Below are 16,719 nucleotides of genomic sequence, written 5' to 3'. Positions count from 1 at the left end.
CACTGGCCCCTCCTTGGGGATGAACCATCAGCTTTCCTGGTTCACCCTGGGCTTGCATCAACCCTTCAGCAACAGCCCAAACCTTTGACCCCTGGGTGCTGCTCCCCTTCCCTCTGCTGCCTGGTAGAGACAGCCCTACAAATCAAGTCCCCATCCACTGAGCCAGTCCCAGTGTGCTGTGACCAGCAAGCCCTCATCTCTGCTCCTGCACCAGAGGTGAAGGCTCCTGCTTTGTGTAAGCCCTAGGACTGAGGAAGCAGACAGGGAACTGGAGTCAAAACCAGAGAATTATTTCCTTCCTGTGACAAAACAGGGTGCTTCTGCAGGTCTCTGAAGATGGAGCAGGAGCTTCTGGGCTCCTGAGGTGTCATGGCCTGCAGCCCACGACAAGATTCTGGGAGTCAGCCTTCTGGCTTGGAGAAGCCTCTCTGCCTTTGGCTCCTTCCCCTCCCCAGTGAGCCGAGGCCGGGAGCCGGGAGCACGCCAGGGAGGGGATGGATGAACGGAGCCATCACCAGGAGCAGCTGTCCCAGTTTGCAGAAACTTTCTTGCCTTTTTAAGGACATGCTGAATGCTGTGTTCTAACTTTAGCACGAAGGTATGGTTGACTCGACTTCTTTTATTAATGGGTGGGTATAAATATATCTGCTCTTGGTGCCTGTCTTGTTCTTCCACATGTAAACACGGAGCTCTGTCCCAGCTCCTTTTGATGATAAATCCCTCATCTTTTGAATCACAAATCACCTTTTTGTGTGTCAGGAGGAAGCGTCGAAGCCCAAAGTCACTTTGCTTTTTATATCGCCAGCACTCTCCAGCTGAACTCTGCTCAGAAATCACCGATTTCACGGAGCTCTGCAACAACAGCAGCTCTGGCGTGCTTACAGTTTTATTGAAATAGCTTTTGCTCTCATCTGGAGGCCTTCTGCCACAGACTGCTGCAGTCCTCTCTTATTTTTTTGCAAGGATGTCACCCGTCCTGCCCGGCGGGAGGCTGGGAAATCTCATTTTTGCATTCGGAACACCAGGGCTTTTCTTTTTTGGTCAGTGCATCCCGGTTCTGCCACCGCCGCTGCTCCAGGAGAAGCTTCTCTCCAGAAATAGCTTTGGGCTGAGAGCAGCTCACGTGGGTGAGATGCTGCTGGCTCTCCCCTTGTTTTTGCTGATCACGGAGGTAGGTCTCCCCCCAGCGAAGGGTGGCTGCAGATGCTGATGCCGTGTGAGCTCAGGAGGCTGGGGAAGGCTTTCTGCCTGAGTGGGATAACACTCCTGTTCCTCCTGCATGGATTGGGGATGGAGTTGAGGGTGTGGAATGGATCTGACCCACCCTCACTCACCATTAGCACCGCAGCACGACTGGCACTGAGCTGAAGCCGGAGGTTTGGAGAGATGGGTCTAACAGAGTCCTCAGGGTCAAACTGGGTGAAACTCAGCCCTGAAGCAATGGAAATGACAGCTAGTGCTGAAAGGCACTCATCTCTGATTAAGATCCAGGTCTTGCTGTGGTTGAGAGGATTGTTAGCTCCGGCAGGGAGACCAGGCAGAGCCTGGCTGGGCCATTTGGGCCACTGAGTGGCTGTGGGAAATATCTGTGCAGCCCTGGGGGCTCAGACAGCTTTGACTTGGAAAGCCTCGTCTAACTCAACCCTTGAGTGAAAAATGTCACTCCCACAGGCCTGTTAAATGACATTAAATACCTTTTGCAATGTGGAGTTTGGGACCTGTCAACACCAGCATGAGCAAGTACCAGGGGCCTCTCTGCTGGGCACAGTGAGTGCCAGAGAGTCCCTGGTCCCCACTGTTCCTGGGGAGCTGTGAAAACTTCCTTGCTGTCAGCCACCATCCTCACCCTGAAACTGGGCAAACCCCCTGTGTGTAGAGCTAAGGGAGCTCCCTCTAGTTGTCCCCCTGAGGAGCAAGTTGTGGGAAGCAGCTGTAGGGCAGCCCTAGTGCCAAGTGGGGATCTTAAATAATCCCAGGAACAGGATGGTTTTGTTCTGGCCAAACCAGGAGCCTTCAAGCTCGTTGTGTTCTGCTGAAGATTAGTGTTCTCAAAAAAAAAACCCAAAACAAAACAAACAACCCAAAAAGAGGAGGTTGAGGACAAATTTGCCTTCAGGTCATATATATGTTTACACCTGGCTCAGGTTGTGGGAGCAGTGAATGTCCAATTGGCCTGGAGTGCTTGGGGCCCTCAGGGGAGGACATCCTGGCACCTGCAGAAAACCCACAGGGACTTTGCAGGTCAGATATGATAGAGCATTACAGCAGAGAATCAGAGAGATTTTCTCTTGGTTGTGGTGAATTGCCACTCAGTGAGCTGTGGAGGTTTGTTCAACCATTTTTTTCTTTGCCCACACAAATTTGTATGTTTTTCATTCTGAAGGAAGAAAAAGCATTTGGAGTGTTTGGTTTGAGTTGTGGTTGGGGCTGAGCAGCAAACCTCCTCCAGTTTCTCTTATTGGAAAAAGGCAAACAAACCAACCCCCATAAACCCACTTGTAGAAACATAAATGACCACTCTGGAGCCTTGCTCACTCCTGGCAACCTCAAGTCCCTGGAAACTGTTTTTCCCCCTAAGCCTCTCCACCAAAAGAGAAACACTTTGACAAAAATATTGGGGGCCTGTGTGTAACACCATGGTTTGGATCTCTTTGCTCCCCAATGGCTGATGGCAGTGGGAAAACGTCCTGAGCATCCATGGGGATCTGGGAAGAAGAAAGCCCTTTGGCCATACAAACCACCCTGTTTTTACCTGATAAAACTCTGTGCTGTTATACATTTACAGCACTTCATTTCAACTGATTTTGCTTTGATTCCATGGGGAAATTTCAGCAACCTGTCAAATAACTGCTTCCTCACCACAAGACCTGAAGCAGCCTTGCTTATCCCTGGGAGGTATCAAAGTCATTGTAATGGCAGTGGGGAAGGAGAGCAATTTCCCCACTGCAGAGCTTCCCTATGGCCCTTTGTTGGAGTCTCCTTGAAAGAAGCAGTGCCACGGTATTCTGGAGGGGAGGAACAGCTACAGCTGAATTTTACTGCATTTGCATCCTCACAAATATTCTCAGCAGTTCATGTATGCCTTTCTTATGGGCCAGAGTGACTGCTGCTTTTTGGTTAAGGCACTTGACCCTGCAGTAGATGTGATAACAACCTGTGCTGCGAGTTCATGGCAGAGCTGTGGTGCAGAACCAAGAGCCTCGTTGTCTCTGCAAGGCAGCAGCACTTGTTCCTATACAAAGCTGGGCTTATACTTGGGCTTATACAGTGGGTTTATACTTGGGTCTTCTTGGGAAGATGAGAGATACTTGATTCTTCTGTGCCCTTGTTTGGCTTTGTGTCCCCCTGAACCTTTTAATTGAGACCCTCAGAGCCCTGAAGGCAGGGAGGAGGCAGGGTGCCAGCATCCATATGGGTATCACCAAGGCTGAGATCCTGGCAAAGGAGCTGTGTGCCCATGGAGTGCCTGGGCTGGCAGGAAGCTTATCTTGGAAAACAGCCAGGCCTGTGTATGGTACCTCCCTGGAGTGAACCCTGGGAGATTTTTACTCATCACATGCATCTGCCCCTTTCCTTCCCAGCAATTGCATCTACATAGGTCTTCTGGAGCCACATGTTTCTAGATCAGCAACCAGCACCTGAGTCTGAGCATGCGTGCACAAAACACAGTGAGTTGCCCAGGGAAAAGAAGAAGTGATGGGTAAATCTTGTCTCTTCTGTTCTGCAAATGTTCAGGTCCCAAGCAATCCTGTGCTGCCCCGACTGCTCGGCTCTGGTAGGTGGCTGCTCAGGGAGTGCAGCAGAGCAGAAGTTATCCTTCCCAAACCCTTCAGTTCTGCCCTCTGGAAAAAGTCCTAAAATGCTCAGAGCCAGATTTGTGTCCAGAAATGTTTCTGGCTTCAATTTCACTCCAGGCTTTGGGGGAAACAGGCATGCTTTTGAAGTGTGCCTTTCATGGTCTAAGTCAGAGGAACTGTGTGCCGTGAGCATGCCCGAAGGAATGACCCATGGGAACGGCAGGGCTTGGGCAGACAGGATGGATGATCCAAGGCAACAAAAGTAGAAAGGCAGAGTTTGAGTTGTATTTTCATAGTCTGCTCATGTAGATAGAATTAAAAGGAGAACCCAGGACCAAAATATCCAAGTCTAGCCTGCCTCCCAGGGCACACACTATCTCCTCTTGACTTGCTCTGCTCATGGGTTGCCTGGAAGTGGCTGCATCCTGAGTGCCTGAAGCTGTGTCCTACCAACCAGGACAGTCAAAGCCTTGATATTTCTGTGATTCCTCTATCCACAACTGTTACTATTCCCCTTCATTTAACATTTTTTTTTTTTTTTTTTTTTTTTTTTTAATACTTCTTTTCATTTGGTAATGTTTCTGCAAACAATCTGGAGTGGCCTCAGAGCTTGGACTTATCAGCCCTCACTGTGCAAAATCATGGTAAGACATCTGGCTCTATGATATCCCAGGGATCTCCTGACTCTCCATGTGCAGAAAGGCCAAATCCAGAGCCTGAGCTGTGCTGCACACCTAAGGGTCTGTGGTCATGCTGAGAACAGGACCGGCTTCTCTTCTCTGGCCTTGCAAGAGTCTTTAAAAAATGGGGTAAGTACCCAACTTGGATTCCTTAATAATTGTTCTCTATAGAACATTTCTGCAAGGAGCCATTGATGTTCATGTTTTCTTTGCCACTGCTGCGATTTTCCCTATTTCTGATAACAAAACGTGGGTCCTTGGACATCAGGATGATCTCATGGAGTCTCTTCACAGTTGATGTCTTTCCTGGGATGTAGGCACAGCAACTCGTAAGTACTGTGTTAGTTGCTCACTCATGTCATTCCATCCCAGAGCTACTGCCTTTAGGGTTTTCCTTCTGTATCTGACACCACAAATGCCCTGCTGATCTCCCATGTGTGGAGTGCAGACAGAGAGGTGGGTCTGCAAAGGTCTTTCATCTCAAGACTGCGGGTTGTGTCTGTAGCTCTATTTCCCACATGGAGCAATACATATGTCTGGTCTTACTCCTTTCCTCCTGAAGAGACCCATCAGAGGTCCTCCTGGATGCTCAGAGATGGCTTACCCTGGGTGGGTGGTGCATGACCCCTGAACTTCTCTTTCCCAACCTCTCTCACCAACATTTGGGCTGTGATTTCACCCTTGTGCTGCAAGCTCAAGGCTGCTTCAGGAGCATCCCAATTTGAGCTAAAGCTTTTGGAGTGGGCCTGGGATCAGGAGCTGCTAAGGAGCTGCTGCCATGCCTGTATTATCTCCCGGCTCCTCAGCATCTCTCTGGTGTCAACGCTTGGACATGAGCTCCTCAGCATTTAAGGGTGAAAAGGTTACTTTTTCCTACACTACCTTGCTCTCATCTGTCATTTGGATGTCACAATAATTTAGATTGTGGCACAGGAAGCAAGAGCCATCTCGAGTGTCTCCCAGCATGCCAAGAGACCAGGTCATGTGCATACGGGGACAGGAATATGCCTGAGGTTTTTAGGGAAGGCTGGGACCCAGTGTGGGCTCCTAAAAGTGGAGTGGCAGGGCAATCCCTGCCATGGGGAGGGGGGTGTGTGGTGCTGCAATGATGTTTGCATAATTTTGTCACAGCAGCACCCGCAGAGGTGGGTGATGTTATCCCACGGCCGCCGGGCTCGGCTGCCATGCAAACACTGATGGCATTTTATAGGACACATTTGTCTGTGTGGCAGTGTTTGTGCTTAGGGTCACGTCTATTTTTGCTGCTACACCATGTATTTTTAAATTGGGTTTGAATGGCATACGATGCCTGCAGTGCAGCTCCTTTCAGATCATCTGTCATGCTGGAAAATGGTTTTGAATGTCTGTCTGCTCATTTCAAGCTTAATATTTATTTTGTAATTAAATTGGTTTATTTCAAATGATTCTTAAAAAAACAAACAAACAAAACAAAACAAAACAAAACCAAAACAACATAGTATGGACAAGAAGTCAGTATTTGGCTGCCTAAGCACTAGGGGAACATGTGGCTACAGAGCATAATACATCTGCAAAGCTGGTGTGGGTGTTCAGCCTTCAGAAACAGCCCTCTGTTTCTTTTTTTCCCCTGGCCTCATTACTGTGAAAATCTGCTCTATTAGATTCTGTGGTTGAGTGTGCTGGGCATGTTACACCTGTGTGTAGAGGTGAGGTAAAGCATCCCTCAGCCCAAGGATGCTGTCTGGGTCCCCTTGATATGGGTGCTGTGCAAGCCTGTGTGCTGTGGCAGTGCTGGAGGCATCTCTGTGACACACTGTGCAGGTCCATGGCATGGCCCATGCTGCCCAGGCATGCAATATGATGGGGATCTGGGGCAAATGGAGTATAGAGTTTTTCTGCTGTGAAGGTACTTAATGTCAGGGTCTTGCAGAGACAAAAGGAGGCTGATCATGCATGCACACTTGGGCAAAGAGAAAGGACCAAGTTTCATACTTCACTGTTGGCCAAAACAGCAGCTTCTGGTCTGCCTATGAGTTCATGGGATGGGGGAGAATGAGAGAAAATGTTGATGCCAACCTCACGCAGGCTGAAAAGATTTCTTTTAGGTTCTTGGCAATCCAGAAGCCTCCTGAGATCCTGGCAGTGTGTTGCCTCAAGGGGTCTACATGGTTTCATTTAGCTTTCAGGTTAAACTGTTCCATGGGAGACCTTGTTCTCAGCTCCAGTCCTGAGGCACATCTCCTTCTAACCCTTGATATATTTCTGAATGGGAACATTTGGGTCTCTCATCAGGGCAGGGAGCAAGGCATCAGCCAACACTGCAGCTGCCTCCTTGCTGCCTGATGCTGCAAAAACTGGGGCTTCCTCACCCTGCCCGGGTGGGAGTGGGGGAACAGCTCCCCCTGAACCTGTGCTCAGTGATGGGGACTGAGAGCTTCTCCTGGATTGAAATGCTGCCCAGTGAAGAACAGTGTAACCCAGACCAGGGAATGGCTGCACAGTAAGAAGGGCAGGGAGTTAGAAATTCTTGTCTGTGCAGATAACAAAGCAGAGAGAAATTAAAGGGAAGAAAGGAGGATAAAGATTTAAATTTAAAGCTAAAATATTAATCCAAAGGACACGAGAGGTAGCTAAGCTGCTAGGGAAAATGATCTAAGTTTGGGATTTGATTTTGGGAGCGTCTACAAGTGAGAGCTTCCCTATGGACCTGAATTCAGTGCCAGGGGAACTCTGCCTCAGATCACAACCTTTCTTTTAATTACTTTTCTCTTCCTCTGTATGAAATAATTGTACATTACTAAATGATCCCACTCGACATAAGATATTTTTGTATTAGCAGTAGAGGCTTTAGTTTTCCTTTTCCTGGATAAATAAGACCTATATCTACTGGCTGTTTTGTAAATAACATTTCTCACCCCTGCCAAGGGGTGGCCCTCCTCCCTCTTCTTCACCTTCTCACCTCTGATGGTTTTTTGGTTATGTTATTTCCTGCCAACATGCCTAGAGCCAAGTTAAACTATGCTGCCTACAGGAGTTAGTTGTATTTGCTAAGCTGCTGCTTATCCTGTTGTCTTGTTGTGTCTGCTCAGGTTACCCTCTATGAGTAGGTAATGCTGAGAGATGCTCCTACCAACTGCAGGAGCTGGGATAAGGTTCTGGTTTTTCACACTCTACATTTCTGCACCTACTGGATGGTGATGAGCTGCTCTAAAAGGCAGGGTGTGTGAGCTCACCCAGTCCTGGAGTTATAATTTGGAGCAGAGCAATTGAAGTTTTGGCTCACAACAAAGCAGGCAGCTCCCTCTCCTCCCACACTGCAAGGCAGGTCCTGTGGGCACGGTGAAAAAATCATCTTGCTTTAGACACGGTAGAGCTCTCCTTGCCCTGCTTTCCCAGTGCCCTTGGCTGGGCTATGGACCCCTCTCACTGCTGTGATGAGCTGTTTGGCCAGCAGTCAGGCTCAGGAGCTCGTATGCTTGGATATCAATGCTTCTTTCCAGGGCAGTTTTGTGTGCAACACCTGGAATGTTAATACCAGCAGGTGCAACCATCTATAGCTTTGTTCCTCAGGCTTGGAAATCCCTCTCCTAAGAGGGAACCATCAGCCGCGTTTGGCATCGCCCATCTGTCCACAGCTCCCCAGCTTTGTTCCTTTCCCCTGAAAAGCTGATTTTATCCTATAAGCTTGCAGAAACACTGCTGCCTGATGCTGCTACCATGCTGCAGCCAGCTGGGCACAGGCAAGGCTTGCTCTGGCAGTCAGAGGCTAACAGTGGCCAGAGGGTGGCCAAGGTGCTGGCAGCCACGCTTGGGGTTGTTGTGGTGATCCTGGTGATGCAGTTTATACAGAGCTCCTCTGGATACATTCCTTTAAACTTTCAGGTTAGGAAACTGCCCCAGGAATGCTCTGAGCTTCATTACCTTTTCTGCTAAATCTCATAAAAATGTACCTGGAAAGCTTTGTACCTGGTGGATTAGAGAGGTTGTTTGTGGAGGTGGTGAGGTGATTCCACAGGGAAAAATCCTGCTGGTGCTCATGCTGTGCCAGCACTAAGGAGCACCTCCAACTGCAAAGGCTGCAGAGGGGAGAAGGTCTCACCAAAACCCCAGAGGGTAAGACCAGGGGAGAAAAGGGAAAGGGTGCAAGATCAAGTGAGGCTTGTGTGGAGTCCTGACTGTTCAGGGTGGAGCATTCATCCTGGGAAAGGATGAATAGTGCAGGGTGTATGGACACTGGCAAGGAAGAGCAAGGGAGAGGCACGTGGACCTGTTCTGTCTTGCACATGGTGAGGGAAGACATCAGCTGCTGTTGGAGGAGCTTACAGTGCCCCCAGCCTACAGCGTGGAAACTAAGCCAAGGATGGACATTTCTCTGGTGTGGGATGGGCTGGAGGGACATGATAAGTTTTTCTGGGGGAGTGATGCTTCACCTCATTTCTCTGACTCTAATTTACTCAGAGTTCCAGACATTACCAGAGAGATTAAGGGAAGAGATCACAAGGGCAAGACAAAGAAAACAGGACAGAAACAGATGGAGAGGAACACTGAACCGAGAGGGAAAATTACCCATTCTATTCTTTCTGCAAGATCTGACACCCCCAAAATGGGTTTCAAAACCCCAAGATAACCTAAACATGGGTATTAGGAAAATCTGATGGAGGCAAGGTTGCAGGAAATACATCCCTGGTTGGAGGGGGGACAGCTGTGGAAGAAAATCACTCTTACTGCTCTGCTTTTCTTTGGGTATAAATGATGCTGCTCTCTGAATTGTGTATGGACCATGTGTTAACCTGATAAAAATTCCACCAACACCAAACCAAACAGACACATTCCAGGACACCCAATTTTCTACATTAGCTCACTGATGCACCTTTTTTTTTTTTTTTTTTTTTTTTTCCCTGGAAAATCATCTGTGGAGCAAAAAACTTGACAATAGTCAGCTCATGATCTGGGAACTTGCTCCCTCCTTCTTTGGATGTGGCTGCTTAAAAAAGCCTTGGCCCACAAAGAAAAATGGGTGCATATGTAGGAACTTCTTTTGGCCATTGGGTCTTTTGGCTGCACCTCTCTTTGTCCATCCCATCCTGCATTATCTCCACATCACCAGCATCTTCTGGTGCTTCCTTAGAGTAAGCTTTGCCCTGCAGAAGCTCAGAGCACTCCAGGTTCTCTGTGCTCATAGACATCAACAAATTTTGGAAAATGGGTTAAAAATCCCTTGTACCATTGGAGTCTGTTTTAGGCCTGAGGTGTCAAAGCATAGCACAGAGCCCAGCAGGAATGGTTGGTATTTTGTAGGTGTGCCCATGGAGGATAATGGGGCTCCTAGAGTAGCTGATATGGGGTGTCATCTCCAAGCAATAGGTTGGATGAGAGGAAGAGAAGCCTGTGCTGGGCCAGGGGGTATGATTTTCCAGCATGGCACAACGATAGTGGGATGAAAGGGGAGTGGAACAGAAGCAAGAGCAGAGAAGCAGTCTTAATCACAGTGGCTTTCTGATGGCACCATGCCTGCATGGTGTGGCCTCTTACAACACCATACACAAATAAAATAAAGTACTGTTTGGCTGGAGAAAGAGGAGGCAGGAAAGTAACATGGAAATGGGAAATTGGCAGGGGAAGGAAACATTTTTGCTGGGCAAGTAAAGCAAGAGGAAGGGCTCTTACCCTTGCCAGGCAGGAAAGTGCCATTTGCTCAAAACCAATATTGACCAACTCTCCCTCTTGAGGAAATTCCCCAGTTCTGTGCAGCCTTGAAACTCTGATGGTTTTATGGTAGGCTTTAATGAGATGGCTGGGTGTGATGGTTTATAGTAACAGCTGAATTAAATATCCCTGTGAATTAGGCCAAGAGAGTAGGCTGAGCTGCAAAGCTGGCAATGGGAGTGTCCTGGCTCATGAACCAGCAGACAAGGGGCACATCCCTGTCCATAAAGTGAAACACCTGAGAGCAGGACCCATAGTTTAGCAGGACCTGAAAGCACAGATTCATAGAAAGCAGATCTATAGAGACAAAAAACCACTTGCCTGTGTTTCCACCTGAATTTCCACTTGAGCTTTCTCACTGACCCCAGAGACCCAGGTCTCCCTCAGGGTAAGACTTTTGTAATACCCATGTTTTTCCCACAGAAGATCTACCTGCTTTTTCTGGTCTATATGCAGCCCCATTTCTTCTCCTGGCTGTTTGATCTCGGGTCCCAGCATTGTCCCTTGCCTGATATTTTTATGATTTGGACTCTCTCTGCCCCAGTAACAGATGAGGCTGGGGCTGTCCTGCTAGGGGGCAGGAGGTAAATTTCAATTCCACATAAGCAGCAGATAAACACTGGCCTTTGGCTCAGAAAGACAATTAATCCAGCATAATTTATCCCTTGATCTAAATAGTAAATTAATGCCAAAACCTAGAGAAGGAACATGTATTTGCTTAGACAGCATGGTCTCTGCAGCTGATGGGGAAGGGAAGAATAGGATCACAGGCTAAGATATGCAATTTCCAGGCAGATGCTGCTGTAGCCCAGCTGGATCTGACCAGCTGAGCCACCAGCACCGGAGTGCTTAGTGAAAGGAGGAAGATCAAAAACTGAAACCATGGTGTCTGGGGTATCTGCAATTAAAAAAGAATGAGAGGTGAGAGCCCTGTGTGGGGTAGAGATCTTTGAGGGTAATGAAAGTCCATTTTTATTGGTTTTTTGTTTGGTTTGGTTTGGTTGAATGGATGTGCCTTGGTGCTGTCTGTGAACAGTTAGAAAGTGATTAGCAGATTCTTGTCTTTGTGCATGGGTTAATCTGCTGCAGCATCACCGAGTCAGCAGGTTGTTTTTTACAGGCTGACATAGTGAGGCTGCAGCCACGTCTAACATATATTTTGGAGAGGATGTATAAGAGGATTAAAAAATTACAGACTCATGCAGAATTCTGCCTAAGGCTGTTAAACACAAAGTATGCAAATAGAACCTTGGGATGTCCTTTACCTTCAAGTTGCTGTGGTGACTGTTCCTGTTTCTTACACTTTTCCTGGACATTTGCCTCTAGTGCTGCTGGAGGCAGAGGCTGGATGAGCTTCCAGATGCTCATGGATCCCTTGTATGTAAAATGCTTACAGGTGAGTTTTCCAAAGGTGCCCAGGGATGGAACAACTTTCCTATGAAGACAAAGCTGAAAGAATTGGGGTTGTTCAGCCTGGAGAAGTACCTGAAAAATGTCTTTAAGAAAGGTGGGGACAAGCTTTTTACAAGGGCCTGCAGAGACAGGACAAGGGTAATGGTTTCGAACTGAAAGAGTGTAGATTTAGAGTAGATGTTAGGAAGAAATTTTTCACCACGAAGGTGGTGAAACACTGGAACAGGTTGCCCAGAGAGGTGGTAGAAGCCCCATCCCTGGAAACATTCCAGGTCACATTGTATGAGGCTCTGAGTTGTCCTGATCCACTCCTGATCCCAACCTGATCTAGTGGGAGGTGTCCCTGGTCACTGCAGTGGGGGTGGACTAGATTACACTGAATGGAGCCTTCCAACCTGAACCATTCTGCAATTCTGTGATCCCTAGACAAGCAGATGAGAGGACCAGCCAGGCTGAACATTTGGCAGGGATGCTGTGTTATATTTGTACCATTACCAAAGCAACCACAGGCCCAGTATTCTCAGCATAGGTGATATCTTTCAGTGCTTGATTTTTAGGGCAAATCTCACAGACAGTGTCAAGTCCCACCATTGTGGTTGTCTTGCCAGAAGGACCCTCAAGTGGGCAAGTCAGAAGATCCAATTGCAAGCACAGTAATGAAAACTAGATGAAATTCCAAGAATGACAATAAGAGGGAAGAGATGCAGAACATTTGAGATGCATCTCAAATTCAGTGGTAAATGCTCTGCTCCAGCAGCCAGGCCACCAGTGCTGTTTTTAGGGTGCTCACTGCCACTGGGTGTTGGTCTTCTTGGAAAAAACATTTATTTTTTGCAGAGAGATCACTTTCCCTACACACATTCTCTGTAAGAACAGCAGAGCACGGAGGGTACTACTGGACTGGGGAATGCTTAAATTAGTGCTGCATCTCAGAAGAGAAAAAGACCTCGTTTTCCCTTTCCTCTCTAAGGGAGGGCTTGGTGTTGGAACAACAATGTGAAATGAGATCATGAACTTCAAAAAGGGCCAATTGCAGCTGGAAGTGAGAACCTGTTGGAGCTTATGAAAAGGCAAGCACAATCATCAATACAAATGATGGGTGGATCTTGGCTTCCCCACTGGCTCTTACCTGGCAGAAGCTCTGTGCTGTGTGGATGAGAGGCTGTTGCAGGTAAAGGAAATAAAAAAGTGCATCTGTTTCCTCCTCTTTCACCTCATGCAACTCAGGCAAAGAGAAACCCTGGTTTGTGTGAGCTGTGTTTCTGCCTAGACAGTGCTGCCAGGAGTTTTGGAGGACGACTTGATGGGTGTTTCTTTCACAAGTGATGCCTAAGTAAGTAGCTCTGCTTCCTCTTCCCCCCCTGCCAGCATGTGCCCATCCAGCTGCTTGGCAAAAACAGACCACAGAACAGATCTGGCTTGGAAACAACCTCACCAAAAGGTGAGGTGGTAGCTTTAAACCTACACCAGTTCCTTGATCCACTTCAGTGGATCACCAGCAGTTCCTCACAAGGAGCTGTGCAAGGGTCATGTGGTGGAGGAGGCTCTGCTGGCGTTGTCTCCATATCCAACTTGAAATCATGCATTGTCTCATATTTAGTGCTGGCAATCTGAGGGCTGCTTGTTGGCCTGGTGGGGCTGGGTAAGGCATTTTGCAGCTGTACCACCCCATGGTTCTCACAACCCTTTTTGGGAGCCTGAGAGCCCGCAGCCGAGCTGTGTACTGTGCGTGGTCTCCTGGTTAATTCCTCTTCCTTGAGGGGCAGATCATATGGGAAAAACTTTTAATTGTGGAGAGAGTTTAACCATGAGTCAGGACCTGCCAGCTCCCTGCAGACCCTCAGCATTTCCCAAGGGATGCAGAAAGGGTGCTGCTTGTTGGCACAGGGGCTCAGCTCTTTCAGCCCTGGCACTGCTCTTGCCCCGGTCAGACAATGCTGCAATTGCTGCTGCCTTTGCAGGTGTGTGCCCTTCTCTCCAACAGCATCCAGCTGTGCCCAAAGCACACCCTGCAAGGCACCCATGTTCCCAAGGCATTTGTAGGAGGGTAATGAAGACCCCCTCTGGCATTAATCACGGTGTAGGAACAGCCACTTCCTTTGGCTGCCTGGATTTCAGTCTGACCTGACCATGAAATCCCAGCCTCAGCCATGCTGCAGGCAGCTCTGTTACAGCAGAGGTCAGAGCTATGGAGGTTTAGGGCTGTCAGGCAGACACACAATACTGCAGGTGTGCTGGTTGCTTGGCTTTTTCTGCCCATGTGTGGTTTTGTGGCCCTTGCCTTTTCTACTTGTCCCTTGGCAGGCTCTAACTGTGGCATTTTTTTGGTGGTGAGGGATGAGAGAAGAATTTTGTTCTCGTTTTATTACTGCAGTAAGCAGCACACAAATCCCTGTGTGCCACTACAGTGTTAGGAAGTTTAATGCACTTGAAGGGACTGCTGCATGTGACAGTGACTTCACATCTTCCCACTGACTCCTAGAGATCACCAGGGTCTCACTGGTATAATCCTTGTTCTTACCTCTGAAAAAATAATTTCCTCCCTTTGCTCCTGGGATGGACAAATCTTTAAAACCTGCCTGTTGTTTTCCAGTCATACTCCTCCTTCGTTTAACTGCACTCACAGTTTCCTACAAAAATCCTTAGTCCTTTTGTGCTCTAGTTTCCCAGCCCTTCAAAGGAGGTTTGCATTCCCAGAGAGAGTTCATGCAGACTCAGAGACAGCCTCAGCTTCTAAATTGAAGCCTAAATATCCTGGTCCTGTCTTTTTGGTTACCTGCTTGGTCTTCCCCTGAATCCAGGAATTAGATTGCAATAGATGTCCTGCTTAGCTCAGAGAAATTTTTTGTCGAGGCCCTGGGCAGCGGCATGTAGATCATTAGATGCCTAAATGATTGCATGGAAGCTGTTGGTCGTGCCTGTGTTATCCTGTACACCCCCTGGAAAAAGAGAATGACTGAGTCATGCAGTTACTTGTATGATTCTGTGTTTGTATGGCTGGATCCTCTGAAGGTCAAGCTATCTCTGACTTCATGGAGCAAGGCGTGATTCCTGAAAGAATCCGTGCCAAGATGCAGATAAGTACCCAGCACAGCTCTGCAAACTCGGAGCCCAAATCTTGTCCTGCTGCTGAAATCTCCTCCTCCTAATCCTTCATGCTCCTTTTAAGCAAGCAGCTTGGGTCACCTCTCAGCTGCTGAAATCCGTCAGTGTGCGGGAGCCCTGCCTGGGGGCACTGCTAAGAATAGTGTTTGTTAGCGAGGGGAAAAGAGGAGTGAGCCTGGGAGGGATTTGGCCACTGCCACCACCGGTTAGACTCCACCTTGTTTCCTACACATGGCAGGGGCTGTGCAATGGGTGCAGCTTCGTATCCTGCCCTCGTCCTCTGAATGCTGCCTCGTCCTCTGAATGCTGAAGTCAGTGGCACAGCTGCAGCAAACCCAAGGCTCTTGCCTTGCTATGGCCATAAGATCCAGTTGCTATCACCCTTCCCTCTCCAACTAATGCTGCTGGGTGTGCAGGGTCTCACCTGTCTGTCCTCACGGGTGGAGCTGCAGGTTCTGGGGAGGAAGTGCAAACCTTATCTCTTGCAAGCAGCCAACTATCAGCAAAACGCCATAGAAACGGCATCATCCTTACGCAGGCTGTTCCCTGGCATTATGCAATTGTTAATTATGTAAGTTGGCTTTATATAATATTCCCGGCTTTTTCGGAGTGCTGACCTCCCCCCCCAACAGCTTCCTGGGAAGAGGAGTGTGTGCTATGCCATGCCATGCTATGCCACACAACTTCACAGGGACACAGCCAAGCTGAGGCCACCGCCGCTCTCAGCCACAAGACGCTGGGGTTGCTCTCAGGGTTTTTAAAAATTGTATTATGGGGGGGGGGGGGGGAAGGCTTCTTGAAAAGGTTTAAAAAAAAAAAAAAGAAAAAAGGATTCAGTCTAAAAAAGATCTGTTTGCTGTGTAAGCACACAAGATGGCTTTGGTTGTTTTTTGGGGAAAACGAAACCATTTGTGAGTCATCATCATTTCTTATGAGGCATCATCAGCTCCGTCCTTCTCTCTTCCTTGCTAGAAAGTTTATTTGGTGAACTTACTTCAAATGGAAAAAAAAATTACATATTTCTGCTGGTATCTCTCTCTTGGGTACCCATTGCCTGACTTGCAGAAGATGAAGACAGACTATGAAGACAGACTGAGAGTTGGGGTTTTTCAGTCTGGAGAGGAGAAGGATCCAAGGAGACCTTATTGAAGCCTTCCAGTATCTGAAGGGGGGCTGCAAGAAAGTTGGTGGGGGACCTTTTAGGATGTCAGGTAGTGACAGGACTAGGGGGAAGGTTTCAAATTAGAGGAGGGTAGATTCAGATTAGATGTTAGGAGGAAGTTCTTCACCAGAACACTGGAACAGGTTGCCCAGAGAGGAGGTGAAAGTTCCATCCCTGGGAGTTTTTAAGGCCAGGCTGGACAGGGCTCTGAGCAACCTGATGTAGTGGGAGGTGTCCCTGCCCATGGTAGGGAGGTTGGAACTGGATGTTCTTAAAGGTCCCTTCCAAACCTGAAAATTCTATGATTCTATGATCTGTCTGCAGAGAAGACAGGGTGGGAAATAATGGGTGATTTAACAGAGATTAACTGCTCAGGCACTGTGAGTCTCTGGGCTCTCTGACATTGACTTTACAGGCTGGGAATGGATTCCTCTCTTCAAAACAGTGATACTCTAAGAAAAACGTGAATGTGGCTAAAAAGACCTGAAGCTGGTCTCTCCCTATGGCTGGTGTGCAATTCCTACTGTGCCTCCCAGCTCTGCCAGGGTGGGTGCTCCCCATATTAATAACTAACAAACAGCTGGTGTTTCTAAAGCTGTACCCAGGAGCCAGTCTTTGCTCTTTAACTGGTGATGTCCGTGAGCTTCAGCAAGCTGTAAAACTTCTCTGTTCCCTCATAAATGAGGAAAACAAACAGCTTTTACATGTGCAGAGATGTGGCATAAGCTAAATTCATTAGTGCCTGTAGAAACATTTGCCATCTGTTGAGGGAGGGGCCACCCAGAGGTGAGATTACATCCACCTTTCTTTCCAGAAATGGCTCTTCCCTTGCCTGTTGTGCCCATTAGATGAGGGGTGACCTTTCCTGAGCACCTTT

The 16,719-nt window shown here is 48.1% G+C and overlaps 1 long non-coding RNA gene across 1 annotated transcript; it reads right to left on the bottom strand.

Annotated features, from left to right (window-relative positions):
- Positions 1-11,427: 11,427 nt before the first annotated feature.
- On the bottom strand, positions 11,428-15,440 carry LOC139789050 (uncharacterized). The gene is made up of 2 exons (XR_011723020.1): positions 14,352-15,440; positions 11,428-11,611 (listed from the first exon to the last, which is right to left on the bottom strand). It is a non-coding gene; the product is annotated as an uncharacterized lncRNA (long non-coding RNA).
- Positions 15,441-16,719: the final 1,279 nt, after the last annotated feature.

This window comes from Heliangelus exortis, chromosome 1 (genome assembly GCF_036169615.1).
Source record: "Heliangelus exortis chromosome 1, bHelExo1.hap1, whole genome shotgun sequence".
Classification (NCBI taxonomy): Eukaryota; Metazoa; Chordata; class Aves; order Apodiformes; family Trochilidae; genus Heliangelus; species Heliangelus exortis.
Note: the sequence above shows the minus strand (reverse complement) of the source record. Positions and strands in the feature narration are given on the sequence as shown.